Genomic DNA, 26846 nt, shown 5'->3' with positions numbered 1-26846 from the left:
CTCTTTCAAATGTCAGGCTAAGCATATTGGCAAAATCATCTCGGAGGCCTGGCAATCGCAAGCGCTGCCAGTAAGCAGTAAGCATGTACTGCCGAAACGCTAGGTGTCCATCCTCTTCATGACAACTGTTGACAAAATGTACGAAATGGCCAATCAACCACATGACGGTATGGAGCTTCGTCCGCGGAAAAAAGGAAGAATCGGGCCGGACGATGATGTCAATAGTATAAGCGGCTTCAGCAGACCTAGTGACAAAAGCAAGTTGTTTCCTGAGCCAACGCCAATTAGCAAGGTGCCCACAGCAGGTGAATCGATGTTCAAGGGTATCCAGGAGACCACACCGAGTACAGGTGTCCGTGTCAGAAAGACCAATACGGTGCAGTCGTACATTGGTGGGAACCAAATTGTTTATTACCCTATACCACGTGGACGCCACGGCCATAGAGTGGATCGGCAGACTAACGTTCTTCCAGACGTTCCTCCAGGACACAGATGGGGACGCCAGTTCTATTGGATTGGGACCGGCCAGCCCCTCCCAGCGGGCAATCAAGCCCTTGGTCGTTGGCACCGGTCGCCGCAAGAAGACGTCACCGAGGTAACTCACCGCAATGTAAAATTCCCGAATGTGTTTCAACTTAAAATTTAGGCGTCCGACATCGACAGGTGGAGCAAGGCTCGCCGGACGCACAACAGTAAAAAGCCTGGATGTAATTGAAGTCACTTCTTGCGTAACAATTAGAGTCGTTCGGCGGACGTACAAAGCAGACGCCTTGCGAGTAATGTCAGAGAGGCCCAAGCCTCCGGAGAGACGCGGTTTCGTCATTACCTCGTAACGTAACTTGAATAGATGGCCCTTCCATATAAACCTGCTAGACAATTGGCGCAACCTTTTCGCCACCATCATGGGAAGTGGGAACAGCTGAGCAACATAATAAGCTTTACATAGGACGTAGGTGTCTAAAATTCTGACTTTTTGCAAAATGGTAGCAGAGCGCTGCTCATGGACCATCAGAGCCCCCTGTATCTTCTCGGTGACAGATTTCCAATTGAGAGCCGCCATTTTTAGAGGACACCGATCAATGATAATCCCCAAGGACGTATGGCGATCGACAAAAGTGGCCCAAGGGACGTCAGCATCGCGAAATCCTCGAATATCAAGGAACTTACATTTACCCTGATTGAGACGCGCTCCAGAGGCACGACAGTATGCATCAACCGCCCCTTTCAACAACGGGATATCATCACGTTGACGGAGGAGAACAACGACATCATCCGCATATGCCTTAACAGAGAGCTTCCCACCAGAGAGGGACATACCCTGAAGCTTGAGAGCAATAGTCCGAAGCAGCGGTTCCAGGGACAATACGAATAAAGACATAGAGAGCGGACTACCCTGAGGCACTCCGCGGCGGATAGCAATGGGCGGCGTCAGCTGCCCATTGACTCACACCCGAGCTGTTATTCCCCTATACAAATTGCCAAGAACACCACGTGATGAAGCGTTAAAACCTATTGTACCTAAAACACGATCTAAAAACACATGACTGACGTGATCAAAAGCCTTATAAAAATCAAGGAAGGCAAAGGCACAATGTACGTTTGTAACCGCCGCAACCGAGACAACATCCCGATATTCGGCTACTGGTGTCAGAATAGATCTATCATGAAAACAACATTGATGTGCACCAATCACACCCCGAAGCAGAGAAGACAACCGGCTATTGAGCGCTCTAGCAGCTGTCTTATAGTCAAAATTCAGCAATGTGAGCGGACGAAGATTGGCAGCAGATAAACGACCAGAGGACTTCGGGATTAAAACAATTTTCCCTACTTTAAAATCGGCAGGCACATCCATCCCCCTGACAATCTCATTTAAAATCTGCGTAAAAATGCCACCCAAAAGAGGCCAAAAACGGAGATAAAATTCTTTAGGCAGGCCGTCTGGACCCGGCGATTTACTGGACGGAGAGCGAGCAATAAAATCGAAAACATCATCTACCTGGAACTCCCGGAGAAATTCGCCGTTCGCGTCAGGCGCGATCGTCGCAGTTAGATCCCCAAAGACATCATCCGAAAGAGACTCACCAGAATCATCGGCAGAATATAGACTAGTGTAATACTGATGAAGAGCACGAAACATTTCCTCCTGTGCAATAAGCTGTCGCCCATCATCCACCGTAAGAGAAGAGATGAAGGAGCGACGACGACGAGTCTGATGCCGTAGCAGGTGGTACAAGGATGTCAGTTCACCTTCAACAAGAGAGTGAGGTTTCGACTTAACTCGCAGACCATCCATCTGTCGTCGTTTAAGGCTCAAGAGCTTGGCTTTAATACGACGAACATCATGGATCCGCAGTGGAGAGGTACCCGCCGCGTCATATAGTTCACGCAGGACAGAGTAGTAATATTCATACGTGTTCTTAAAATCACGCGTCCTAGCAGCACAGTAGAAAATCAAAGTCTGACGAATCTTGGGCTTGGCAAACGCAGTCCACCAAACCAGCAAGGAGGGGTATCGCGGGACAGAGCGAAGACATCGCTCCCACACGCCACTTATAACATCATCCATAGCACTGTCGGCAAGGTGGGAAACATTTAACATCCACTGGGAACGATAAAGTTTTGCAGGTTGGCGACTAAGATTTACAGTTGCAGTAAAAGCACAATGGTCAGAAAAACTAGTAGGAATAACATCGACAGAAAGAATTTTATCACATAAAAAATCAGATAAATAGAATCTGTCGAGTCTACTGCATGAGGACGCGGTAAAAAACGTATATTTCACCAGGGTTGGATATTTGTGTTCCCAAACATCACGCAGATGCATCGTACGAACTAAGTCATGTAAATCACGGCAATAATTAAAATTGGGGGACTGGTCTGCAGGGCGTAAAACACAATTAAAATCGCCTCCGAGCAGGAGACTCCGAGGACTCTGGCGTAAAAGATAAATAAGCTCTTCTTTATAAAAGCGCGATCGAGCCACAGTGTGACCCGAACCAGAGGGGGCATACAAAACAACGAGGCGGAGATCAAAAAGACGACAACCAATCCCACGGCCAGAGTCAAGGAATTCAATGTCAGTAATAGGAATGCCCTCTCGAAAGAAAAGAGCAGTTCCTGTTGAATATTCCGGCGCGACATTAAAAACAGTTTGAAATCCAGGTAGAGAGAGATCAGAAAACAACACTTCCTGCAAAAACACTACGTCCGCACAGGCGTCGTAAATAAACTGCCGCAAAGAGGCAATGCGAACGTCGGACTCAATACGGTTAACATTTAAGGTAAGAAAGGTGTATGCTTGAACCATAGAGAGAAAAGCGAGAAAACAAATCACCTACACCGACGCACCAGCGTCACAGTCCATAGCAGGGGTGGCAGAGGCATCCGAGGGAGGGGGACTGCTACCCCGTTCCGCGGATCCCTTACGTTTCGGTTTTTTACGAACAGCATTAACGTTCGGCTGAACGCGTAACTTGCGTCGGCTGACGGGCAAGGAAACTTCAGCCGCCGGTGACGTAGGGGGGTCAAGTTCTGCATCCGACACCACCCGCGCCGGTCCACATGCGGGATCCGGGGTCGCGGGGGAAACATCCGACAAAACGGAATGGTCAACACCTGCACTAGCTCCCGGCAAACATGGACTGCACGGAGGCGAAACGTGAGCAGGAAGGTCCGAGGCCGCAGAGTTGGAAGGAAGCGGAGCAGCTCCGCTGGCAGAGGTATGGGGCAGCGAAGCAGGAAGTTGTCGCGGCTCCACTTGTTGTGACATGGAAGTCGGTTCGGAAGACGGCGCCAACAGGCCCGACCGACGACCCGACTCGAGAGAAGCTGCGTCGGAGGCCGGAGGGGCGCCAGCAGCCGCCACCGGAACCGCTACCTCAGGAAGGCAGGGAGCAGCTACAGTACACAGTGGCTCGGAGGATGCCGGTCGCTCGGACTGGGGCATCTCAGGGAGATCCTCATCCGTACTATTTCCATCGTGTGGGCGACGCCTCTTATTATTCAAAAGTGGCACACCCACCTGAGGGACAGACGGAACAACATCAGATTTAGCACGCAAAGGAGGAAATTCTGTATCAGGGGTGCGCAAAACCTGTGGAGGGGCGCTACTACCACTGGACTGTGCTACACCAAGAGCAGAACCACCTGCAACGAGGTCAGCGACCGTTAACTTGCGACGCTGTTCGAGAGAATTTTTTAAAACAAAAACTCTCCGCGGACAGTCGGTACGCACGTGACCACTTTCATTGCACAAAAAACAGGTGCCCACCTGACCACTATATGTTACATGGACACGATATCCACCGATCTGCAGGTGAGATGGAATATTCTGCTTAACGTGCATTTCGACTGAACGAATACCACTGTAACATTGCAGGCGATGTTGGCTTGACCAGCGTTCAAGGCGAATGCTCTTTACATCACCATACTTCTGTAGACCCTCCTTAAGATAGACATTATCCACCTCCGGTGGAAGGTTGTAAACACGAACATTGGTATACGTGATGGAAGCATTGGAAAGCAGCACGGTACTTACAGAATCATCCCGATGCCGAAAGAGAACTTGATGACCATATTTAGAAAGAATTTTATCAACCTGAAGTGGGTCCATAAACTTAACAAAGAAAACATACAGTTCGGTATCAAAATAAGCAGTGTGCACCTGATCCGAATGAACACCAAAGGTATCTACCAACCAATCATGAATCTCAAGAGAACTAGGTTGCACATGGCGGGTTGACTTGTCAAAAGCAAAACTAACTGTAGCCTGACGAGGAATAACCTGGGACGACATTTTCAAAATATGCGGTCGAAACCGCTACACAAAAAACACTGAAATAAGGACAGAAAGTAACACAAGGTACGAAACAACGACGGAGAAACACTCACAGAAGTTGCAACACAACACGTAAACAAAAACGATAGTCCACTATACGTAACGCTACGGCGGAGCGGAAGACTAGGCACGTCCACACTGCACGGCGTCTAAAGCGGAACTGCGTTCCACTCAGCTACCGGGGCGGGCACCACTGAGCTAAGAAGGCGGCAGCTTAGCGTTTGTGAGCTATCCCCAAATTGTTACTTCATCATACTGAATCTTGCAGCCCTCGACCAGATATCGGATTTGGCACACAGCTGCTGCTGGGGGTGTCCACATTGCCGTTTTCCAAATCTCTTGAATGTTTCGCCCTTACGATCGAGGACGAGCGTCGGCCCACCAAAAGTTAGCGGTCTGCACAATCCTGACCTAGTGCACAGCTTGTGGGATAGCGTGGCTCGACTGCGAAATGCGCCTTTCGGCTCCTCTCTCTGGCTACAGTGCGCTGTTGTCCACAGTGGCACTGGCGTTGCCCATGGGGCTTCATGTAAGGCGACTGCACGTCGCTCGGCCAACAGCGGCCTACTGCAGACCGACACTTAAGACACACCAAATACAAATCGACATCGAGAGACAGGCCATGTCATGTGGCACTCGCGACGTATATGCTGAAATTGAATGTAAAGAATACGTCTTTTGTAGCGGGCGCCCCTCTACTGCAGTGTCACACATGACGAATAAAAAGGAAAACAGCAGAACGTCTGTGTAGGGCCATGTTTTTACCTACAGTGTCACTTGGCTGAATGTGTATAAGGCTCTGTGGCATCACTCAAACGCAGCCAAATTGTCACACTAGCTGTGTATCTCTAACAAAGTTGACGTATGTCCTCACCTCGGTGCCGGTTAAAACGATTTCGCCCCCAGGTGGGCTCGAACCACCAACCTTTCGGTTAACAGCCGAACGCGCTAGCCGATTGCGCCACGGAGGCCTTGACTTTGGCTCCCTTGTGCTCTGTATATCAATGCAATTCGTATACCTTCTGCAGGAATCTCGCAGAATGGTAGCATTTGCTTACGCCTCTTCACATGGATAACGTGCATGCACACTGTAGCGAGGCTCGTAAACGAATGACATCGCCAAGCATGACATTATACTACAAAATGCATACAAACCAATGTTCTGCCTATGCATTCAGAAAACCTCTGAGGCCAGTAGAATACTTGTCATAGGTTGTAGAACATCCCTTTCATTCAGTGTACTGCCATGTGTTAGATGCTGCTCGAGATAGCTCCGCTCCTTGCAGGAAGGTTTAAAAAATGAATGCCTTCTGTGAGGTTCGAACTCACGACCCCTGGTTTACGAGACCAGTGCTCTACCACTGAGCTAAGAAGGCGGCAGCTTAGCGTTTGTGAGCTATCCCCAAATTGTTACTTCATCATACTGAATCTTGCAGCCCTCGACCAGATATCGGATTTGGCACACAGCTGCTGCTGGGGGTGTCCACATTGCCGTTTTCCAAATCTCTTGAATGTTTCGCCCTTACGATCGAGGACGAGCGTCGGCCCACCAAAAGTTAGCGGTCTGCACAATCCTGACCTAGTGCACAGCTTGTGGGATAGCGTGGCTCGACTGCGAAATGCGCCTTTCGGCTCCTCTCTCTGGCTACAGTGCGCTGTTGTCCACAGTGGCACTGGCGTTGCCCATGGGGCTTCATGTAAGGCGACTGCACGTCGCTCGGCCAACAGCGGCCTACTGCAGACCGACACTTAAGACACACCAAATACAAATCGACATCGAGAGACAGGCCATGTCATGTGGCACTCGCGACGTATATGCTGAAATTGAATGTAAAGAATACGTCTTTTGTAGCGGGCGCCCCTCTACTGCAGTGTCACACATGACGAATAAAAAGGAAAACAGCAGAACGTCTGTGTAGGGCCATGTTTTTACCTACAGTGTCACTTGGCTGAATGTGTATAAGGCTCTGTGGCATCACTCAAACGCAGCCAAATTGTCACACTAGCTGTGTATCTCTAACAAAGTTGACGTATGTCCTCACCTCGGTGCCGGTTAAAACGATTTCGCCCCCAGGTGGGCTCGAACCACCAACCTTTCGGTTAACAGCCGAACGCGCTAGCCGATTGCGCCACGGAGGCCTTGACTTTGGCTCCCTTGTGCTCTGTATATCAATGCAATTCGTATACCTTCTGCAGGAATCTCGCAGAATGGTAGCATTTGCTTACGCCTCTTCACATGGATAACGTGCATGCACACTGTAGCGAGGCTCGTAAACGAATGACATCGCCAAGCATGACATTATACTACAAAATGCATACAAACCAATGTTCTGCCTATGCATTCAGAAAACCTCTGAGGCCAGTAGAATACTTGTCATAGGTTGTAGAACATCCCTTTCATTCAGTGTACTGCCATGTGTTAGATGCTGCTCGAGATAGCTCCGCTCCTTGCAGGAAGGTTTAAAAAATGAATGCCTTCTGTGAGGTTCGAACTCACGACCCCTGGTTTACGAGACCAGTGCTCTACCACTGAGCTAAGAAGGCGGCAGCTTAGCGTTTGTGAGCTATCCCCAAATTGTTACTTCATCATACTGAATCTTGCAGCCCTCGACCAGATATCGGATTTGGCACACAGCTGCTGCTGGGGGTGTCCACATTGCCGTTTTCCAAATCTCTTGAATGTTTCGCCCTTACGATCGAGGACGAGCGTCGGCCCACCAAAAGTTAGCGGTCTGCACAATCCTGACCTAGTGCACAGCTTGTGGGATAGCGTGGCTCGACTGCGAAATGCGCCTTTCGGCTCCTCTCTCTGGCTACAGTGCGCTGTTGTCCACAGTGGCACTGGCGTTGCCCATGGGGCTTCATGTAAGGCGACTGCACGTCGCTCGGCCAACAGCGGCCTACTGCAGACCGACACTTAAGACACACCAAATACAAATCGACATCGAGAGACAGGCCATGTCATGTGGCACTCGCGACGTATATGCTGAAATTGAATGTAAAGAATACGTCTTTTGTAGCGGGCGCCCCTCTACTGCAGTGTCACACATGACGAATAAAAAGGAAAACAGCAGAACGTCTGTGTAGGGCCATGTTTTTACCTACAGTGTCACTTGGCTGAATGTGTATAAGGCTCTGTGGCATCACTCAAACGCAGCCAAATTGTCACACTAGCTGTGTATCTCTAACAAAGTTGACGTATGTCCTCACCTCGGTGCCGGTTAAAACGATTTCGCCCCCAGGTGGGCTCGAACCACCAACCTTTCGGTTAACAGCCGAACGCGCTAGCCGATTGCGCCACGGAGGCCTTGACTTTGGCTCCCTTGTGCTCTGTATATCAATGCAATTCGTATACCTTCTGCAGGAATCTCGCAGAATGGTAGCATTTGCTTACGCCTCTTCACATGGATAACGTGCATGCACACTGTAGCGAGGCTCGTAAACGAATGACATCGCCAAGCATGACATTATACTACAAAATGCATACAAACCAATGTTCTGCCTATGCATTCAGAAAACCTCTGAGGCCAGTAGAATACTTGTCATAGGTTGTAGAACATCCCTTTCATTCAGTGTACTGCCATGTGTTAGATGCTGCTCGAGATAGCTCCGCTCCTTGCAGGAAGGTTTAAAAAATGAATGCCTTCTGTGAGGTTCGAACTCACGACCCCTGGTTTACGAGACCAGTGCTCTACCACTGAGCTAAGAAGGCGGCAGCTTAGCGTTTGTGAGCTATCCCCAAATTGTTACTTCATCATACTGAATCTTGCAGCCCTCGACCAGATATCGGATTTGGCACACAGCTGCTGCTGGGGGTGTCCACATTGCCGTTTTCCAAATCTCTTGAATGTTTCGCCCTTACGATCGAGGACGAGCGTCGGCCCACCAAAAGTTAGCGGTCTGCACAATCCTGACCTAGTGCACAGCTTGTGGGATAGCGTGGCTCGACTGCGAAATGCGCCTTTCGGCTCCTCTCTCTGGCTACAGTGCGCTGTTGTCCACAGTGGCACTGGCGTTGCCCATGGGGCTTCATGTAAGGCGACTGCACGTCGCTCGGCCAACAGCGGCCTACTGCAGACCGACACTTAAGACACACCAAATACAAATCGACATCGAGAGACAGGCCATGTCATGTGGCACTCGCGACGTATATGCTGAAATTGAATGTAAAGAATACGTCTTTTGTAGCGGGCGCCCCTCTACTGCAGTGTCACACATGACGAATAAAAAGGAAAACAGCAGAACGTCTGTGTAGGGCCATGTTTTTACCTACAGTGTCACTTGGCTGAATGTGTATAAGGCTCTGTGGCATCACTCAAACGCAGCCAAATTGTCACACTAGCTGTGTATCTCTAACAAAGTTGACGTATGTCCTCACCTCGGTGCCGGTTAAAACGATTTCGCCCCCAGGTGGGCTCGAACCACCAACCTTTCGGTTAACAGCCGAACGCGCTAGCCGATTGCGCCACGGAGGCCTTGACTTTGGCTCCCTTGTGCTCTGTATATCAATGCAATTCGTATACCTTCTGCAGGAATCTCGCAGAATGGTAGCATTTGCTTACGCCTCTTCACATGGATAACGTGCATGCACACTGTAGCGAGGCTCGTAAACGAATGACATCGCCAAGCATGACATTATACTACAAAATGCATACAAACCAATGTTCTGCCTATGCATTCAGAAAACCTCTGAGGCCAGTAGAATACTTGTCATAGGTTGTAGAACATCCCTTTCATTCAGTGTACTGCCATGTGTTAGATGCTGCTCGAGATAGCTCCGCTCCTTGCAGGAAGGTTTAAAAAATGAATGCCTTCTGTGAGGTTCGAACTCACGACCCCTGGTTTACGAGACCAGTGCTCTACCACTGAGCTAAGAAGGCGGCAGCTTAGCGTTTGTGAGCTATCCCCAAATTGTTACTTCATCATACTGAATCTTGCAGCCCTCGACCAGATATCGGATTTGGCACACAGCTGCTGCTGGGGGTGTCCACATTGCCGTTTTCCAAATCTCTTGAATGTTTCGCCCTTACGATCGAGGACGAGCGTCGGCCCACCAAAAGTTAGCGGTCTGCACAATCCTGACCTAGTGCACAGCTTGTGGGATAGCGTGGCTCGACTGCGAAATGCGCCTTTCGGCTCCTCTCTCTGGCTACAGTGCGCTGTTGTCCACAGTGGCACTGGCGTTGCCCATGGGGCTTCATGTAAGGCGACTGCACGTCGCTCGGCCAACAGCGGCCTACTGCAGACCGACACTTAAGACACACCAAATACAAATCGACATCGAGAGACAGGCCATGTCATGTGGCACTCGCGACGTATATGCTGAAATTGAATGTAAAGAATACGTCTTTTGTAGCGGGCGCCCCTCTACTGCAGTGTCACACATGACGAATAAAAAGGAAAACAGCAGAACGTCTGTGTAGGGCCATGTTTTTACCTACAGTGTCACTTGGCTGAATGTGTATAAGGCTCTGTGGCATCACTCAAACGCAGCCAAATTGTCACACTAGCTGTGTATCTCTAACAAAGTTGACGTATGTCCTCACCTCGGTGCCGGTTAAAACGATTTCGCCCCCAGGTGGGCTCGAACCACCAACCTTTCGGTTAACAGCCGAACGCGCTAGCCGATTGCGCCACGGAGGCCTTGACTTTGGCTCCCTTGTGCTCTGTATATCAATGCAATTCGTATACCTTCTGCAGGAATCTCGCAGAATGGTAGCATTTGCTTACGCCTCTTCACATGGATAACGTGCATGCACACTGTAGCGAGGCTCGTAAACGAATGACATCGCCAAGCATGACATTATACTACAAAATGCATACAAACCAATGTTCTGCCTATGCATTCAGAAAACCTCTGAGGCCAGTAGAATACTTGTCATAGGTTGTAGAACATCCCTTTCATTCAGTGTACTGCCATGTGTTAGATGCTGCTCGAGATAGCTCCGCTCCTTGCAGGAAGGTTTAAAAAATGAATGCCTTCTGTGAGGTTCGAACTCACGACCCCTGGTTTACGAGACCAGTGCTCTACCACTGAGCTAAGAAGGCGGCAGCTTAGCGTTTGTGAGCTATCCCCAAATTGTTACTTCATCATACTGAATCTTGCAGCCCTCGACCAGATATCGGATTTGGCACACAGCTGCTGCTGGGGGTGTCCACATTGCCGTTTTCCAAATCTCTTGAATGTTTCGCCCTTACGATCGAGGACGAGCGTCGGCCCACCAAAAGTTAGCGGTCTGCACAATCCTGACCTAGTGCACAGCTTGTGGGATAGCGTGGCTCGACTGCGAAATGCGCCTTTCGGCTCCTCTCTCTGGCTACAGTGCGCTGTTGTCCACAGTGGCACTGGCGTTGCCCATGGGGCTTCATGTAAGGCGACTGCACGTCGCTCGGCCAACAGCGGCCTACTGCAGACCGACACTTAAGACACACCAAATACAAATCGACATCGAGAGACAGGCCATGTCATGTGGCACTCGCGACGTATATGCTGAAATTGAATGTAAAGAATACGTCTTTTGTAGCGGGCGCCCCTCTACTGCAGTGTCACACATGACGAATAAAAAGGAAAACAGCAGAACGTCTGTGTAGGGCCATGTTTTTACCTACAGTGTCACTTGGCTGAATGTGTATAAGGCTCTGTGGCATCACTCAAACGCAGCCAAATTGTCACACTAGCTGTGTATCTCTAACAAAGTTGACGTATGTCCTCACCTCGGTGCCGGTTAAAACGATTTCGCCCCCAGGTGGGCTCGAACCACCAACCTTTCGGTTAACAGCCGAACGCGCTAGCCGATTGCGCCACGGAGGCCTTGACTTTGGCTCCCTTGTGCTCTGTATATCAATGCAATTCGTATACCTTCTGCAGGAATCTCGCAGAATGGTAGCATTTGCTTACGCCTCTTCACATGGATAACGTGCATGCACACTGTAGCGAGGCTCGTAAACGAATGACATCGCCAAGCATGACATTATACTACAAAATGCATACAAACCAATGTTCTGCCTATGCATTCAGAAAACCTCTGAGGCCAGTAGAATACTTGTCATAGGTTGTAGAACATCCCTTTCATTCAGTGTACTGCCATGTGTTAGATGCTGCTCGAGATAGCTCCGCTCCTTGCAGGAAGGTTTAAAAAATGAATGCCTTCTGTGAGGTTCGAACTCACGACCCCTGGTTTACGAGACCAGTGCTCTACCACTGAGCTAAGAAGGCGGCAGCTTAGCGTTTGTGAGCTATCCCCAAATTGTTACTTCATCATACTGAATCTTGCAGCCCTCGACCAGATATCGGATTTGGCACACAGCTGCTGCTGGGGGTGTCCACATTGCCGTTTTCCAAATCTCTTGAATGTTTCGCCCTTACGATCGAGGACGAGCGTCGGCCCACCAAAAGTTAGCGGTCTGCACAATCCTGACCTAGTGCACAGCTTGTGGGATAGCGTGGCTCGACTGCGAAATGCGCCTTTCGGCTCCTCTCTCTGGCTACAGTGCGCTGTTGTCCACAGTGGCACTGGCGTTGCCCATGGGGCTTCATGTAAGGCGACTGCACGTCGCTCGGCCAACAGCGGCCTACTGCAGACCGACACTTAAGACACACCAAATACAAATCGACATCGAGAGACAGGCCATGTCATGTGGCACTCGCGACGTATATGCTGAAATTGAATGTAAAGAATACGTCTTTTGTAGCGGGCGCCCCTCTACTGCAGTGTCACACATGACGAATAAAAAGGAAAACAGCAGAACGTCTGTGTAGGGCCATGTTTTTACCTACAGTGTCACTTGGCTGAATGTGTATAAGGCTCTGTGGCATCACTCAAACGCAGCCAAATTGTCACACTAGCTGTGTATCTCTAACAAAGTTGACGTATGTCCTCACCTCGGTGCCGGTTAAAACGATTTCGCCCCCAGGTGGGCTCGAACCACCAACCTTTCGGTTAACAGCCGAACGCGCTAGCCGATTGCGCCACGGAGGCCTTGACTTTGGCTCCCTTGTGCTCTGTATATCAATGCAATTCGTATACCTTCTGCAGGAATCTCGCAGAATGGTAGCATTTGCTTACGCCTCTTCACATGGATAACGTGCATGCACACTGTAGCGAGGCTCGTAAACGAATGACATCGCCAAGCATGACATTATACTACAAAATGCATACAAACCAATGTTCTGCCTATGCATTCAGAAAACCTCTGAGGCCAGTAGAATACTTGTCATAGGTTGTAGAACATCCCTTTCATTCAGTGTACTGCCATGTGTTAGATGCTGCTCGAGATAGCTCCGCTCCTTGCAGGAAGGTTTAAAAAATGAATGCCTTCTGTGAGGTTCGAACTCACGACCCCTGGTTTACGAGACCAGTGCTCTACCACTGAGCTAAGAAGGCGGCAGCTTAGCGTTTGTGAGCTATCCCCAAATTGTTACTTCATCATACTGAATCTTGCAGCCCTCGACCAGATATCGGATTTGGCACACAGCTGCTGCTGGGGGTGTCCACATTGCCGTTTTCCAAATCTCTTGAATGTTTCGCCCTTACGATCGAGGACGAGCGTCGGCCCACCAAAAGTTAGCGGTCTGCACAATCCTGACCTAGTGCACAGCTTGTGGGATAGCGTGGCTCGACTGCGAAATGCGCCTTTCGGCTCCTCTCTCTGGCTACAGTGCGCTGTTGTCCACAGTGGCACTGGCGTTGCCCATGGGGCTTCATGTAAGGCGACTGCACGTCGCTCGGCCAACAGCGGCCTACTGCAGACCGACACTTAAGACACACCAAATACAAATCGACATCGAGAGACAGGCCATGTCATGTGGCACTCGCGACGTATATGCTGAAATTGAATGTAAAGAATACGTCTTTTGTAGCGGGCGCCCCTCTACTGCAGTGTCACACATGACGAATAAAAAGGAAAACAGCAGAACGTCTGTGTAGGGCCATGTTTTTACCTACAGTGTCACTTGGCTGAATGTGTATAAGGCTCTGTGGCATCACTCAAACGCAGCCAAATTGTCACACTAGCTGTGTATCTCTAACAAAGTTGACGTATGTCCTCACCTCGGTGCCGGTTAAAACGATTTCGCCCCCAGGTGGGCTCGAACCACCAACCTTTCGGTTAACAGCCGAACGCGCTAGCCGATTGCGCCACGGAGGCCTTGACTTTGGCTCCCTTGTGCTCTGTATATCAATGCAATTCGTATACCTTCTGCAGGAATCTCGCAGAATGGTAGCATTTGCTTACGCCTCTTCACATGGATAACGTGCATGCACACTGTAGCGAGGCTCGTAAACGAATGACATCGCCAAGCATGACATTATACTACAAAATGCATACAAACCAATGTTCTGCCTATGCATTCAGAAAACCTCTGAGGCCAGTAGAATACTTGTCATAGGTTGTAGAACATCCCTTTCATTCAGTGTACTGCCATGTGTTAGATGCTGCTCGAGATAGCTCCGCTCCTTGCAGGAAGGTTTAAAAAATGAATGCCTTCTGTGAGGTTCGAACTCACGACCCCTGGTTTACGAGACCAGTGCTCTACCACTGAGCTAAGAAGGCGGCAGCTTAGCGTTTGTGAGCTATCCCCAAATTGTTACTTCATCATACTGAATCTTGCAGCCCTCGACCAGATATCGGATTTGGCACACAGCTGCTGCTGGGGGTGTCCACATTGCCGTTTTCCAAATCTCTTGAATGTTTCGCCCTTACGATCGAGGACGAGCGTCGGCCCACCAAAAGTTAGCGGTCTGCACAATCCTGACCTAGTGCACAGCTTGTGGGATAGCGTGGCTCGACTGCGAAATGCGCCTTTCGGCTCCTCTCTCTGGCTACAGTGCGCTGTTGTCCACAGTGGCACTGGCGTTGCCCATGGGGCTTCATGTAAGGCGACTGCACGTCGCTCGGCCAACAGCGGCCTACTGCAGACCGACACTTAAGACACACCAAATACAAATCGACATCGAGAGACAGGCCATGTCATGTGGCACTCGCGACGTATATGCTGAAATTGAATGTAAAGAATACGTCTTTTGTAGCGGGCGCCCCTCTACTGCAGTGTCACACATGACGAATAAAAAGGAAAACAGCAGAACGTCTGTGTAGGGCCATGTTTTTACCTACAGTGTCACTTGGCTGAATGTGTATAAGGCTCTGTGGCATCACTCAAACGCAGCCAAATTGTCACACTAGCTGTGTATCTCTAACAAAGTTGACGTATGTCCTCACCTCGGTGCCGGTTAAAACGATTTCGCCCCCAGGTGGGCTCGAACCACCAACCTTTCGGTTAACAGCCGAACGCGCTAGCCGATTGCGCCACGGAGGCCTTGACTTTGGCTCCCTTGTGCTCTGTATATCAATGCAATTCGTATACCTTCTGCAGGAATCTCGCAGAATGGTAGCATTTGCTTACGCCTCTTCACATGGATAACGTGCATGCACACTGTAGCGAGGCTCGTAAACGAATGACATCGCCAAGCATGACATTATACTACAAAATGCATACAAACCAATGTTCTGCCTATGCATTCAGAAAACCTCTGAGGCCAGTAGAATACTTGTCATAGGTTGTAGAACATCCCTTTCATTCAGTGTACTGCCATGTGTTAGATGCTGCTCGAGATAGCTCCGCTCCTTGCAGGAAGGTTTAAAAAATGAATGCCTTCTGTGAGGTTCGAACTCACGACCCCTGGTTTACGAGACCAGTGCTCTACCACTGAGCTAAGAAGGCGGCAGCTTAGCGTTTGTGAGCTATCCCCAAATTGTTACTTCATCATACTGAATCTTGCAGCCCTCGACCAGATATCGGATTTGGCACACAGCTGCTGCTGGGGGTGTCCACATTGCCGTTTTCCAAATCTCTTGAATGTTTCGCCCTTACGATCGAGGACGAGCGTCGGCCCACCAAAAGTTAGCGGTCTGCACAATCCTGACCTAGTGCACAGCTTGTGGGATAGCGTGGCTCGACTGCGAAATGCGCCTTTCGGCTCCTCTCTCTGGCTACAGTGCGCTGTTGTCCACAGTGGCACTGGCGTTGCCCATGGGGCTTCATGTAAGGCGACTGCACGTCGCTCGGCCAACAGCGGCCTACTGCAGACCGACACTTAAGACACACCAAATACAAATCGACATCGAGAGACAGGCCATGTCATGTGGCACTCGCGACGTATATGCTGAAATTGAATGTAAAGAATACGTCTTTTGTAGCGGGCGCCCCTCTACTGCAGTGTCACACATGACGAATAAAAAGGAAAACAGCAGAACGTCTGTGTAGGGCCATGTTTTTACCTACAGTGTCACTTGGCTGAATGTGTATAAGGCTCTGTGGCATCACTCAAACGCAGCCAAATTGTCACACTAGCTGTGTATCTCTAACAAAGTTGACGTATGTCCTCACCTCGGTGCCGGTTAAAACGATTTCGCCCCCAGGTGGGCTCGAACCACCAACCTTTCGGTTAACAGCCGAACGCGCTAGCCGATTGCGCCACGGAGGCCTTGACTTTGGCTCCCTTGTGCTCTGTATATCAATGCAATTCGTATACCTTCTGCAGGAATCTCGCAGAATGGTAGCATTTGCTTACGCCTCTTCACATGGATAACGTGCATGCACACTGTAGCGAGGCTCGTAAACGAATGACATCGCCAAGCATGACATTATACTACAAAATGCATACAAACCAATGTTCTGCCTATGCATTCAGAAAACCTCTGAGGCCAGTAGAATACTTGTCATAGGTTGTAGAACATCCCTTTCATTCAGTGTACTGCCATGTGTTAGATGCTGCTCGAGATAGCTCCGCTCCTTGCAGGAAGGTTTAAAAAATGAATGCCTTCTGTGAGGTTCGAACTCACGACCCCTGGTTTACGAGACCAGTGCTCTACCACTGAGCTAAGAAGGCGGCAGCTTAGCGTTTGTGAGCTATCCCCAAATTGTTACTTCATCATACTGAATCTTGCAGCCCTCGACCAGATATCGGATTTGGCACACAGCTGCTGCTGGGGGTGTCCACATTGCCGTTTTCCAAATCTCTTGAATGTTTCGCCCTTACGATCGAGGACGAGCGTCGGCCCACCAAAAGTTAGCGGTCTGCACAATCCTGACCTAGTGCACAGCTTGTGGGATAGCGTGGCTCGACTGCGAAATGCGCCTTTCGGCTCCTCTCTCTGGCTACAGTGCGCTGTTGTCCACAGTGGCACTGGCGTTGCCCATGGGGCTTCATGTAAGGCGACTGCACGTCGCTCGGCCAACAGCGGCCTACTGCAGACCGACACTTAAGACACACCAAATACAAATCGACATCGAGAGACAGGCCATGTCATGTGGCACTCGCGACGTATATGCTGAAATTGAATGTAAAGAATACGTCTTTTGTAGCGGGCGCCCCTCTACTGCAGTGTCACACATGACGAATAAAAAGGAAAACAGCAGAACGTCTGTGTAGGGCCATGTTTTTACCTACAGTGTCACTTGGCTGAATGTGTATAAGGCTCTGTGGCATCACTCAAACGCAGCCAAATTGTCACACTAGCTGTGTATCTCTAACAAAGTTGACGTATGTCCTCACCTCGGTGCCGGTTAAAACGATTTCGCCCCCAGGTGGGCTCGAACCACCAACCTTTCGGTTAACAGCCGAACGCGCTAGCCGATTGCGCCACGGAGGCCTTGACTTTGGCTCCCTTGTGCTCTGTATATCAATGCAATTCGTATACCTTCTGCAGGAATCTCGCAGAATGGTAGCATTTGCTTACGCCTCTTCACATGGATAACGTGCATGCACACTGTAGCGAGGCTCGTAAACGAATGACATCGCCAAGCATGACATTATACTACAAAATGCATACAAACCAATGTTCTGCCTATGCATTCAGAAAACCTCTGAGGCCAGTAGAATACTTGTCATAGGTTGTAGAACATCCCTTTCATTCAGTGTACTGCCATGTGTTAGATGCTGCTCGAGATAGCTCCGCTCCTTGCAGGAAGGTTTAAAAAATGAATGCCTTCTGTGAGGTTCGAACTCACGACCCCTGGTTTACGAGACCAGTGCTCTACCACTGAGCTAAGAAGGCGGCAGCTTAGCGTTTGTGAGCTATCCCCAAATTGTTACTTCATCATACTGAATCTTGCAGCCCTCGACCAGATATCGGATTTGGCACACAGCTGCTGCTGGGGGTGTCCACATTGCCGTTTTCCAAATCTCTTGAATGTTTCGCCCTTACGATCGAGGACGAGCGTCGGCCCACCAAAAGTTAGCGGTCTGCACAATCCTGACCTAGTGCACAGCTTGTGGGATAGCGTGGCTCGACTGCGAAATGCGCCTTTCGGCTCCTCTCTCTGGCTACAGTGCGCTGTTGTCCACAGTGGCACTGGCGTTGCCCATGGGGCTTCATGTAAGGCGACTGCACGTCGCTCGGCCAACAGCGGCCTACTGCAGACCGACACTTAAGACACACCAAATACAAATCGACATCGAGAGACAGGCCATGTCATGTGGCACTCGCGACGTATATGCTGAAATTGAATGTAAAGAATACGTCTTTTGTAGCGGGCGCCCCTCTACTGCAGTGTCACACATGACGAATAAAAAGGAAAACAGCAGAACGTCTGTGTAGGGCCATGTTTTTACCTACAGTGTCACTTGGCTGAATGTGTATAAGGCTCTGTGGCATCACTCAAACGCAGCCAAATTGTCACACTAGCTGTGTATCTCTAACAAAGTTGACGTATGTCCTCACCTCGGTGCCGGTTAAAACGATTTCGCCCCCAGGTGGGCTCGAACCACCAACCTTTCGGTTAACAGCCGAACGCGCTAGCCGATTGCGCCACGGAGGCCTTGACTTTGGCTCCCTTGTGCTCTGTATATCAATGCAATTCGTATACCTTCTGCAGGAATCTCGCAGAATGGTAGCATTTGCTTACGCCTCTTCACATGGATAACGTGCATGCACACTGTAGCGAGGCTCGTAAACGAATGACATCGCCAAGCATGACATTATACTACAAAATGCATACAAACCAATGTTCTGCCTATGCATTCAGAAAACCTCTGAGGCCAGTAGAATACTTGTCATAGGTTGTAGAACATCCCTTTCATTCAGTGTACTGCCATGTGTTAGATGCTGCTCGAGATAGCTCCGCTCCTTGCAGGAAGGTTTAAAAAATGAATGCCTTCTGTGAGGTTCGAACTCACGACCCCTGGTTTACGAGACCAGTGCTCTACCACTGAGCTAAGAAGGCGGCAGCTTAGCGTTTGTGAGCTATCCCCAAATTGTTACTTCATCATACTGAATCTTGCAGCCCTCGACCAGATATCGGATTTGGCACACAGCTGCTGCTGGGGGTGTCCACATTGCCGTTTTCCAAATCTCTTGAATGTTTCGCCCTTACGATCGAGGACGAGCGTCGGCCCACCAAAAGTTAGCGGTCTGCACAATCCTGACCTAGTGCACAGCTTGTGGGATAGCGTGGCTCGACTGCGAAATGCGCCTTTCGGCTCCTCTCTCTGGCTACAGTGCGCTGTTGTCCACAGTGGCACTGGCGTTGCCCATGGGGCTTCATGTAAGGCGACTGCACGTCGCTCGGCCAACAGCGGCCTACTGCAGACCGACACTTAAGACACACCAAATACAAATCGACATCGAGAGACAGGCCATGTCATGTGGCACTCGCGACGTATATGCTGAAATTGAATGTAAAGAATACGTCTTTTGTAGCGGGCGCCCCTCTACTGCAGTGTCACACATGACGAATAAAAAGGAAAACAGCAGAACGTCTGTGTAGGGCCATGTTTTTACCTACAGTGTCACTTGGCTGAATGTGTATAAGGCTCTGTGGCATCACTCAAACGCAGCCAAATTGTCACACTAGCTGTGTATCTCTAACAAAGTTGACGTATGTCCTCACCTCGGTGCCGGTTAAAACGATTTCGCCCCCAGGTGGGCTCGAACCACCAACCTTTCGGTTAACAGCCGAACGCGCTAGCCGATTGCGCCACGGAGGCCTTGACTTTGGCTCCCTTGTGCTCTGTATATCAATGCAATTCGTATACCTTCTGCAGGAATCTCGCAGAATGGTAGCATTTGCTTACGCCTCTTCACATGGATAACGTGCATGCACACTGTAGCGAGGCTCGTAAACGAATGACATCACCAAGCATGACATTATACTACAAAATGCATACAAACCAATGTTCTGCCTATGCATTCAGAAAACCTCTGAGGCCAGTAGAATACTTGTCATAGGTTGTAGAACATCCCTTTCATTCAGTGTACTGCCATGTGTTAGATGCTGCTCGAGATAGCTCCGCTCCTTGCAGGAAGGTTTAAAAAATGAATGCCTTCTGTGAGGTTCGAACTCACGACCCCTGGTTTACGAGACCAGTGCTCTACCACTGAGCTAAGAAGGCGGCAGCTTAGCGTTTGTGAGCTATCCCCAAATTGTTACTTCATCATACTGAATCTTGCAGCCCTCGACCAGATATCGGATTTGGCACACAGCTGCTGCTGGGGGTGTCCACATTGCCGTTTTCCAAATCTCTTGAATGTTTCGCCCTTACGATCGACGACGAGCGTCGGCCCACCAAAAGTTAGCGGTCTGCACAATCCTGACCTAGTGCACAGCTTGTGGGATAGCGTGGCTCGACTGCGAAATGCGCCTTTCGGCTCCTCTCTCTGGCTACAGTGCGCTGTTGTCCACAGTGGCACTGGCGTTGCCCATGGGGCTTCATGTAAGGCGACTGCACGTCGCTCGGCCAACAGCGGCCTACTGCAGACCGACACTTAAGACACACCAAATACAAATCGACATCGAGAGACAGGCCATGTCATGTGGCACTCGCGACGTATATGCTGAAATTGAATGTAAAGAATACGTCTTTTGTAGCGGGCGCCCCTCTACTGCAGTGTCACACATGACGAATAAAAAGGAAAACAGCAGAACGTCTGTGTAGGGCCATGTTTTTACCTACAGTGTCACTTGGCTGAATGTGTATAAGGCTCTGTGGCATCACTCAAACGCAGCCAAATTGTCACACTAGCTGTGTATCTCTAACAAAGTTGACGTATGTCCTCACCTCGGTGCCGGTTAAAACGATTTCGCCCCCAGGTGGGCTCGAACCACCAACCTTTCGGTTAACAGCCGAACGCGCTAGCCGATTGCGCCACGGAGGCCTTGACTTTGGCTCCCTTGTGCTCTGTATATCAATGCAATTCGTATACCTTCTGCAGGAATCTCGCAGAATGGTAGCATTTGCTTACGCCTCTTCACATGGATAACGTGCATGCACACTGTAGCGAGGCTCGTAAACGAATGACATCGCCAAGCATGACATTATACTACAAAATGCATACAAACCAATGTTCTGCCTATGCATTCAGAAAACCTCTGAGGCCAGTAGAATACTTGTCATAGGTTGTAGAACATCCCTTTCATTCAGTGTACTGCCATGTGTTAGATGCTGCTCGAGATAGCTCCGCTCCTTGCAGGAAGGTTTAAAAAATGAATGCCTTCTGTGAGGTTCGAACTCACGACCCCTAGTTTACGAGACCAGTGCTCTACCACTGAGCTAAGAAGGCGGCAGCTTAGCGTTTGTGAGCTATCCCCAAATTGTTACTTCATCATACTGAATCTTGCAGCCCTCGACCAGATATCGGATTTGGCACACAGCTGCTGCTGGGGGTGTCCACATTGCCGTTTTCCAAATCTCTTGAATGTTTCGCCCTTACGATCGAGGACGAGCGTCGGCCCACCAAAAGTTAGCGGTCTGCACAATCCTGACCTAGTGCACAGCTTGTGGGATAGCGTGGCTCGACTGCGAAATGCGCCTTTCGGCTCCTCTCTCTGGCTACAGTGCGCTGTTGTCCACAGTGGCACTGGCGTTGCCCATGGGGCTTCATGTAAGGCGACTGCACGTCGCTCGGCCAACAGCGGCCTACTGCAGACCGACACTTAAGACACACCAAATACAAATCGACATCGAGAGACAGGCCATGTCATGTGGCACTCGCGACGTATATGCTGAAATTGAATGTAAAGAATACGTCTTTTGTAGCGGGCGCCCCTCTACTGCAGTGTCACACATGACGAATAAAAAGGAAAACAGCAGAACGTCTGTGTAGGGCCATGTTTTTACCTACAGTGTCACTTGGCTGAATGTGTATAAGGCTCTGTGGCATCACTCAAACGCAGCCAAATTGTCACACTAGCTGTGTATCTCTAACAAAGTTGACGTATGTCCTCACCTCGGTGCCGGTTAAAACGATTTCGCCCCCAGGTGGGCTCGAACCACCAACCTTTCGGTTAACAGCCGAACGCGCTAGCCGATTGCGCCACGGAGGCCTTGACTTTGGCTCCCTTGTGCTCTGTATATCAATGCAATTCGTATACCTTCTGCAGGAATCTCGCAGAATGGTAGCATTTGCTTACGCCTCTTCACATGGATAACGTGCATGCACACTGTAGCGAGGCTCGTAAACGAATGACATCGCCAAGCATGACATTATACTACAAAATGCATACAAACCAATGTTCTGCCTATGCATTCAGAAAACCTCTGAGGCCAGTAGAATACTTGTCATAGGTTGTAGAACATCCCTTTCATTCAGTGTACTGCCATGTGTTAGATGCTGCTCGAGATAGCTCCGCTCCTTGCAGGAAGGTTTAAAAAATGAATGCCTTCTGTGAGGTTCGAACTCACGACCCCTGGTTTACGAGACCAGTGCTCTACCACTGAGCTAAGAAGGCGGCAGCTTAGCGTTTGTGAGCTATCCCCAAATTGTTACTTCATCATACTGAATCTTGCAGCCCTCGACCAGATATCGGATTTGGCACACAGCTGCTGCTGGGGGTGTCCACATTGCCGTTTTCCAAATCTCTTGAATGTTTCGCCCTTACGATCGAGGACGAGCGTCGGCCCACCAAAAGTTAGCGGTCTGCACAATCCTGACCTAGTGCACAGCTTGTGGGATAGCGTGGCTCGACTGCGAAATGCGCCTTTCGGCTCCTCTCTCTGGCTACAGTGCGCTGTTGTCCACAGTGGCACTGGCGTTGCCCATGGGGCTTCATGTAAGGCGACTGCACGTCGCTCGGCCAACAGCGGCCTACTGCAGACCGACACTTAAGACACACCAAATACAAATCGACATCGAGAGACAGGCCATGTCATGTGGCACTCGCGACGTATATGCTGAAATTGAATGTAAAGAATACGTCTTTTGTAGCGGGCGCCCCTCTACTGCAGTGTCACACATGACGAATAAAAAGGAAAACAGCAGAACGTCTGTGTAGGGCCATGTTTTTACCTACAGTGTCACTTGGCTGAATGTGTATAAGGCTCTGTGGCATCACTCAAACGCAGCCAAATTGTCACACTAGCTGTGTATCTCTAACAAAGTTGACGTATGTCCTCACCTCGGTGCCGGTTAAAACGATTTCGCCCCCAGGTGGGCTCGAACCACCAACCTTTCGGTTAACAGCCGAACGCGCTAGCCGATTGCGCCACGGAGGCCTTGACTTTGGCTCCCTTGTGCTCTGTATATCAATGCAATTCGTATACCTTCTGCAGGAATCTCGCAGAATGGTAGCATTTGCTTACGCCTCTTCACATGGATAACGTGCATGCACACTGTAGCGAGGCTCGTAAACGAATGACATCGCCAAGCATGACATTATACTACAAAATGCATACAAACCAATGTTCTGCCTATGCATTCAGAAAACCTCTGAGGCCAGTAGAATACTTGTCATAGGTTGTAGAACATCCCTTTCATTCAGTGTACTGCCATGTGTTAGATGCTGCTCGAGATAGCTCCGCTCCTTGCAGGAAGGTTTAAAAAATGAATGCCTTCTGTGAGGTTCGAACTCACGACCCCTGGTTTACGAGACCAGTGCTCTACCACTGAGCTAAGAAGGCGGCAGCTTAGCGTTTGTGAGCTATCCCCAAATTGTTACTTCATCATACTGAATCTTGCAGCCCTCGACCAGATATCGGATTTGGCACACAGCTGCTGCTGGAGGTGTCCACATTGCCGTTTTCCAAATCTCTTGAATGTTTCGCCCTTACGATCGAGGACGAGCGTCGGCCCACCAAAAGTTAGCGGTCTGCACAATCCTGACCTAGTGCACAGCTTGTGGGATAGCGTGGCTCGACTGCGAAATGCGCCTTTCGGCTCCTCTCTCTGGCTACAGTGCGCTGTTGTCCACAGTGGCACTGGCGTTGCCCATGGGGCTTCATGTAAGGCGACTGCACGTCGCTCGGCCAACAGCGGCCTACTGCAGACCGACACTTAAGACACACCAAATACAAATCGACATCGAGAGACAGGCCATGTCATGTGGCACTCGCGACGTATATGCTGAAATTGAATGTAAAGAATACGTCTTTTGTAGCGGGCGCCCCTCTACTGCAGTGTCACACATGACGAATAAAAAGGAAAACAGCAGAACGTCTGTGTAGGGCCATGTTTTTACCTACAGTGTCACTTGGCTGAATGTGTATAAGGCTCTGTGGCATCACTCAAACGCAGCCAAATTGTCACACTAGCTGTGTATCTCTAACAAAGTTGACGTATGTCCTCACCTCGGTGCCGGTTAAAACGATTTCGCCCCCAGGTGGGCTCGAACCACCAACCTTTCGGTTAACAGCCGAACGCGCTAGCCGATTGCGCCACGGAGGCCTTGACTTTGGCTCCCTTGTGCTCTGTATATCAATGCAATTCGTATACCTTCTGCAGGAATCTCGCAGAATGGTAGCATTTGCTTACGCCTCTTCACATGGATAACGTGCATGCACACTGTAGCGAGGCTCGTAAACGAATGACATCGCCAAGCATGACATTATACTACAAAATGCATACAAACCAATGTTCTGCCTATGCATTCAGAAAACCTCTGAGGCCAGTAGAATACTTGTCATAGGTTGTAGAACATCCCTTTCATTCAGTGTACTGCCATGTGTTAGATGCTGCTCGAGATAGCTCCGCTCCTTGCAGGAAGGTTTAAAAAATGAATGCCTTCTGTGAGGTTCGAACTCACGACCCCTGGTTTACGAGACCAGTGCTCTACCACTGAGCTAAGAAGGCGGCAGCTTAGCGTTTGTGAGCTATCCCCAAATTGTTACTTCATCATACTGAATCTTGCAGCCCTCGACCAGATATCGGATTTGGCACACAGCTGCTGCTGGGGGTGTCCACATTGCCGTTTTCCAAATCTCTTGAATGTTTCGCCCTTACGATCGAGGACGAGCGTCGGCCCACCAAAAGTTAGCGGTCTGCACAATCCTGACCTAGTGCACAGCTTGTGGGATAGCGTGGCTCGACTGCGAAATGCGCCTTTCGGCTCCTCTCTCTGGCTACAGTGCGCTGTTGTCCACAGTGGCACTGGCGTTGCCCATGGGGCTTCATGTAAGGCGACTGCACGTCGCTCGGCCAACAGCGGCCTACTGCAGACCGACACTTAAGACACACCAAATACAAATCGACATCGAGAGACAGGCCATGTCATGTGGCACTCGCGACGTATATGCTGAAATTGAATGTAAAGAATACGTCTTTTGTAGCGGGCGCCCCTCTACTGCAGTGTCACACATGACGAATAAAAAGGAAAACAGCAGAACGTCTGTGTAGGGCCATGTTTTTACCTACAGTGTCACTTGGCTGAATGTGTATAAGGCTCTGTGGCATCACTCAAACGCAGCCAAATTGTCACACTAGCTGTGTATCTCTAACAAAGTTGACGTATGTCCTCACCTCGGTGCCGGTTAAAACGATTTCGCCCCCAGGTGGGCTCGAACCACCAACCTTTCGGTTAACAGCCGAACGCGCTAGCCGATTGCGCCACGGAGGCCTTGACTTTGGCTCCCTTGTGCTCTGTATATCAATGCAATTCGTATACCTTCTGCAGGAATCTCGCAGAATGGTAGCATTTGCTTACGCCTCTTCACATGGATAACGTGCATGCACACTGTAGCGAGGCTCGTAAACGAATGACATCGCCAAGCATGACATTATACTACAAAATGCATACAAACCAATGTTCTGCCTATGCATTCAGAAAACCTCTGAGGCCAGTAGAATACTTGTCATAGGTTGTAGAACATCCCTTTCATTCAGTGTACTGCCATGTGTTAGATGCTGCTCGAGATAGCTCCGCTCCTTGCAGGAAGGTTTAAAAAATGAATGCCTTCTGTGAGGTTCGAACTCACGACCCCTGGTTTACGAGACCAGTGCTCTACCACTGAGCTAAGAAGGCGGCAGCTTAGCGTTTGTGAGCTATCCCCAAATTGTTACTTCATCATACTGAATCTTGCAGCCCTCGACCAGATATCGGATTTGGCACACAGCTGCTGCTGGGGGTGTCCACATTGCCGTTTTCCAAATCTCTTGAATGTTTCGCCCTTACGATCGAGGACGAGCGTCGGCCCACCAAAAGTTAGCGGTCTGCACAATCCTGACCTAGTGCACAGCTTGTGGGATAGCGTGGCTCGACTGCGAAATGCGCCTTTCGGCTCCTCTCTCTGGCTACAGTGCGCTGTTGTCCACAGTGGCACTGGCGTTGCCCATGGGGCTTCATGTAAGGCGACTGCACGTCGCTCGGCCAACAGCGGCCTACTGCAGACCGACACTTAAGACACACCAAATACAAATCGACATCGAGAGACAGGCCATGTCATGTGGCACTCGCGACGTATATGCTGAAATTGAATGTAAAGAATACGTCTTTTGTAGCGGGCGCCCCTCTACTGCAGTGTCACACATGACGAATAAAAAGGAAAACAGCAGAACGTCTGTGTAGGGCCATGTTTTTACCTACAGTGTCACTTGGCTGAATGTGTATAAGGCTCTGTGGCATCACTCAAACGCAGCCAAATTGTCACACTAGCTGTGTATCTCTAACAAAGTTGACGTATGTCCTCACCTCGGTGCCGGTTAAAACGATTTCGCCCCCAGGTGGGCTCGAACCACCAACCTTTCGGTTAACAGCCGAACGCGCTAGCCGATTGCGCCACGGAGGCCTTGACTTTGG

At 49.9% G+C, this 26846-nt stretch overlaps 37 non-coding genes across 37 annotated transcripts; all 37 read right to left on the bottom strand.

Annotated features, from left to right (window-relative positions):
• Positions 1-5737: 5737 nt before the first annotated feature.
• Trnan-guu lies at positions 5738-5811 on the bottom strand. The gene has a single exon. It is a non-coding gene; the product is annotated as a tRNA-Asn (tRNA).
• A 333-nt stretch (positions 5812-6144) lies between these two features.
• Trnat-cgu lies at positions 6145-6216 on the bottom strand. The gene has a single exon. It is a non-coding gene; the product is annotated as a tRNA-Thr (tRNA).
• A 689-nt stretch (positions 6217-6905) lies between these two features.
• On the bottom strand, positions 6906-6979 carry Trnan-guu. Its single transcript has one exon. It is a non-coding gene; the product is annotated as a tRNA-Asn (tRNA).
• Positions 6980-7312: 333 nt separating this feature from the next.
• Trnat-cgu lies at positions 7313-7384 on the bottom strand. The gene has a single exon. It is a non-coding gene; the product is annotated as a tRNA-Thr (tRNA).
• Positions 7385-8073: 689 nt separating this feature from the next.
• On the bottom strand, positions 8074-8147 carry Trnan-guu. Its single transcript has one exon. It is a non-coding gene; the product is annotated as a tRNA-Asn (tRNA).
• Positions 8148-8480: 333 nt separating this feature from the next.
• Positions 8481-8552, bottom strand: Trnat-cgu. The gene has a single exon. It is a non-coding gene; the product is annotated as a tRNA-Thr (tRNA).
• Positions 8553-9241: 689 nt separating this feature from the next.
• Positions 9242-9315, bottom strand: Trnan-guu. The gene has a single exon. It is a non-coding gene; the product is annotated as a tRNA-Asn (tRNA).
• A 333-nt stretch (positions 9316-9648) lies between these two features.
• Positions 9649-9720, bottom strand: Trnat-cgu. The gene has a single exon. It is a non-coding gene; the product is annotated as a tRNA-Thr (tRNA).
• Positions 9721-10409: 689 nt separating this feature from the next.
• Positions 10410-10483, bottom strand: Trnan-guu. The gene has a single exon. It is a non-coding gene; the product is annotated as a tRNA-Asn (tRNA).
• A 333-nt stretch (positions 10484-10816) lies between these two features.
• On the bottom strand, positions 10817-10888 carry Trnat-cgu. Its single transcript has one exon. It is a non-coding gene; the product is annotated as a tRNA-Thr (tRNA).
• Positions 10889-11577: 689 nt separating this feature from the next.
• Positions 11578-11651, bottom strand: Trnan-guu. The gene has a single exon. It is a non-coding gene; the product is annotated as a tRNA-Asn (tRNA).
• A 333-nt stretch (positions 11652-11984) lies between these two features.
• On the bottom strand, positions 11985-12056 carry Trnat-cgu. Its single transcript has one exon. It is a non-coding gene; the product is annotated as a tRNA-Thr (tRNA).
• A 689-nt stretch (positions 12057-12745) lies between these two features.
• Trnan-guu lies at positions 12746-12819 on the bottom strand. The gene has a single exon. It is a non-coding gene; the product is annotated as a tRNA-Asn (tRNA).
• A 333-nt stretch (positions 12820-13152) lies between these two features.
• Positions 13153-13224, bottom strand: Trnat-cgu. The gene has a single exon. It is a non-coding gene; the product is annotated as a tRNA-Thr (tRNA).
• A 689-nt stretch (positions 13225-13913) lies between these two features.
• Trnan-guu lies at positions 13914-13987 on the bottom strand. Its single transcript has one exon. It is a non-coding gene; the product is annotated as a tRNA-Asn (tRNA).
• A 333-nt stretch (positions 13988-14320) lies between these two features.
• Trnat-cgu lies at positions 14321-14392 on the bottom strand. Its single transcript has one exon. It is a non-coding gene; the product is annotated as a tRNA-Thr (tRNA).
• Positions 14393-15081: 689 nt separating this feature from the next.
• On the bottom strand, positions 15082-15155 carry Trnan-guu. Its single transcript has one exon. It is a non-coding gene; the product is annotated as a tRNA-Asn (tRNA).
• A 333-nt stretch (positions 15156-15488) lies between these two features.
• On the bottom strand, positions 15489-15560 carry Trnat-cgu. The gene has a single exon. It is a non-coding gene; the product is annotated as a tRNA-Thr (tRNA).
• A 689-nt stretch (positions 15561-16249) lies between these two features.
• On the bottom strand, positions 16250-16323 carry Trnan-guu. Its single transcript has one exon. It is a non-coding gene; the product is annotated as a tRNA-Asn (tRNA).
• Positions 16324-16656: 333 nt separating this feature from the next.
• Trnat-cgu lies at positions 16657-16728 on the bottom strand. Its single transcript has one exon. It is a non-coding gene; the product is annotated as a tRNA-Thr (tRNA).
• A 689-nt stretch (positions 16729-17417) lies between these two features.
• Positions 17418-17491, bottom strand: Trnan-guu. The gene has a single exon. It is a non-coding gene; the product is annotated as a tRNA-Asn (tRNA).
• Positions 17492-17824: 333 nt separating this feature from the next.
• Trnat-cgu lies at positions 17825-17896 on the bottom strand. The gene has a single exon. It is a non-coding gene; the product is annotated as a tRNA-Thr (tRNA).
• A 689-nt stretch (positions 17897-18585) lies between these two features.
• Positions 18586-18659, bottom strand: Trnan-guu. Its single transcript has one exon. It is a non-coding gene; the product is annotated as a tRNA-Asn (tRNA).
• Positions 18660-18992: 333 nt separating this feature from the next.
• Positions 18993-19064, bottom strand: Trnat-cgu. Its single transcript has one exon. It is a non-coding gene; the product is annotated as a tRNA-Thr (tRNA).
• Positions 19065-19753: 689 nt separating this feature from the next.
• Positions 19754-19827, bottom strand: Trnan-guu. The gene has a single exon. It is a non-coding gene; the product is annotated as a tRNA-Asn (tRNA).
• A 333-nt stretch (positions 19828-20160) lies between these two features.
• Trnat-cgu lies at positions 20161-20232 on the bottom strand. The gene has a single exon. It is a non-coding gene; the product is annotated as a tRNA-Thr (tRNA).
• A 689-nt stretch (positions 20233-20921) lies between these two features.
• Trnan-guu lies at positions 20922-20995 on the bottom strand. The gene has a single exon. It is a non-coding gene; the product is annotated as a tRNA-Asn (tRNA).
• Positions 20996-21328: 333 nt separating this feature from the next.
• Trnat-cgu lies at positions 21329-21400 on the bottom strand. The gene has a single exon. It is a non-coding gene; the product is annotated as a tRNA-Thr (tRNA).
• A 689-nt stretch (positions 21401-22089) lies between these two features.
• Trnan-guu lies at positions 22090-22163 on the bottom strand. Its single transcript has one exon. It is a non-coding gene; the product is annotated as a tRNA-Asn (tRNA).
• Positions 22164-22496: 333 nt separating this feature from the next.
• Trnat-cgu lies at positions 22497-22568 on the bottom strand. Its single transcript has one exon. It is a non-coding gene; the product is annotated as a tRNA-Thr (tRNA).
• A 689-nt stretch (positions 22569-23257) lies between these two features.
• Trnan-guu lies at positions 23258-23331 on the bottom strand. Its single transcript has one exon. It is a non-coding gene; the product is annotated as a tRNA-Asn (tRNA).
• Positions 23332-23664: 333 nt separating this feature from the next.
• Positions 23665-23736, bottom strand: Trnat-cgu. Its single transcript has one exon. It is a non-coding gene; the product is annotated as a tRNA-Thr (tRNA).
• A 689-nt stretch (positions 23737-24425) lies between these two features.
• Positions 24426-24499, bottom strand: Trnan-guu. The gene has a single exon. It is a non-coding gene; the product is annotated as a tRNA-Asn (tRNA).
• A 333-nt stretch (positions 24500-24832) lies between these two features.
• Positions 24833-24904, bottom strand: Trnat-cgu. The gene has a single exon. It is a non-coding gene; the product is annotated as a tRNA-Thr (tRNA).
• A 689-nt stretch (positions 24905-25593) lies between these two features.
• On the bottom strand, positions 25594-25667 carry Trnan-guu. Its single transcript has one exon. It is a non-coding gene; the product is annotated as a tRNA-Asn (tRNA).
• A 333-nt stretch (positions 25668-26000) lies between these two features.
• On the bottom strand, positions 26001-26072 carry Trnat-cgu. Its single transcript has one exon. It is a non-coding gene; the product is annotated as a tRNA-Thr (tRNA).
• Positions 26073-26761: 689 nt separating this feature from the next.
• Trnan-guu lies at positions 26762-26835 on the bottom strand. The gene has a single exon. It is a non-coding gene; the product is annotated as a tRNA-Asn (tRNA).
• Between the last annotated feature and the right edge of the window lie 11 nt (positions 26836-26846).

Source organism: Schistocerca piceifrons, chromosome 5 (genome assembly GCF_021461385.2).
Source record: "Schistocerca piceifrons isolate TAMUIC-IGC-003096 chromosome 5, iqSchPice1.1, whole genome shotgun sequence".
Lineage (NCBI taxonomy): Eukaryota > Metazoa > Arthropoda > Insecta > Orthoptera > Acrididae > Schistocerca > Schistocerca piceifrons.
The sequence above is the reverse complement of the archived record's forward strand: the minus strand, read 5'-3'. Positions and strand labels throughout refer to the sequence as shown.